The sequence below is a fragment of the Arachis ipaensis genome, chromosome B02, assembly GCF_000816755.2.
Source record: "Arachis ipaensis cultivar K30076 chromosome B02, Araip1.1, whole genome shotgun sequence".
Classification (NCBI taxonomy): Eukaryota; Viridiplantae; Streptophyta; class Magnoliopsida; order Fabales; family Fabaceae; genus Arachis; species Arachis ipaensis.
In genome coordinates, this window is record NC_029786.2 from 1039502 (window position 1) to 1040002 (window position 501).

Below are 501 nucleotides of genomic sequence, written 5' to 3' on the forward strand. Positions count from 1 at the left end.
TTAAAATTAAATTCTTATATTTTTACCTTAAATTGTAAATCTTAAATTTTAAACCCTAAATTACCACAGTAATGAGAATTAAAAAGACAACTTACTAATATTAATGGATTAAAAATTTGTTTCATATACTTATACTATTTATATTAATTAGGCACATGAATTCCTTTGGAAAAAAAAGTAGGGTACAAGTATGGCTGGGGATATTATTATATTGTAAAAGTATAAATAAAAAATTGAATCTTAAAATCATAATAACTTAATTGAGTAAAATATTTAAATATACCTAATTAAAAGAACATTGTACTAATTTATTTCATTTGAGCATAAACTTTTTACTTATATATAATTTTTGGAACAGGCTTAAAAGTAATATTTATCATTAATATTTATTTTTAACATGCGAAATTATTTGACATATCAAGATAAGTACTATTATAGTCACCAAAAAGATAAGTACTATTATAATTATTTTAAACCACTATAATTTATAATATATAATAT

The 501-nt window shown here is 18.8% G+C and overlaps 1 protein-coding gene across 1 annotated transcript in view; it reads left to right on the forward strand.

Annotated features, from left to right (window-relative positions):
• Positions 1–501, forward strand: part of LOC107628106 (pleiotropic drug resistance protein 1-like) — a 17369-nt gene that overhangs the window by 10307 nt on the left and 6561 nt on the right. The window lies entirely within an intron of this gene.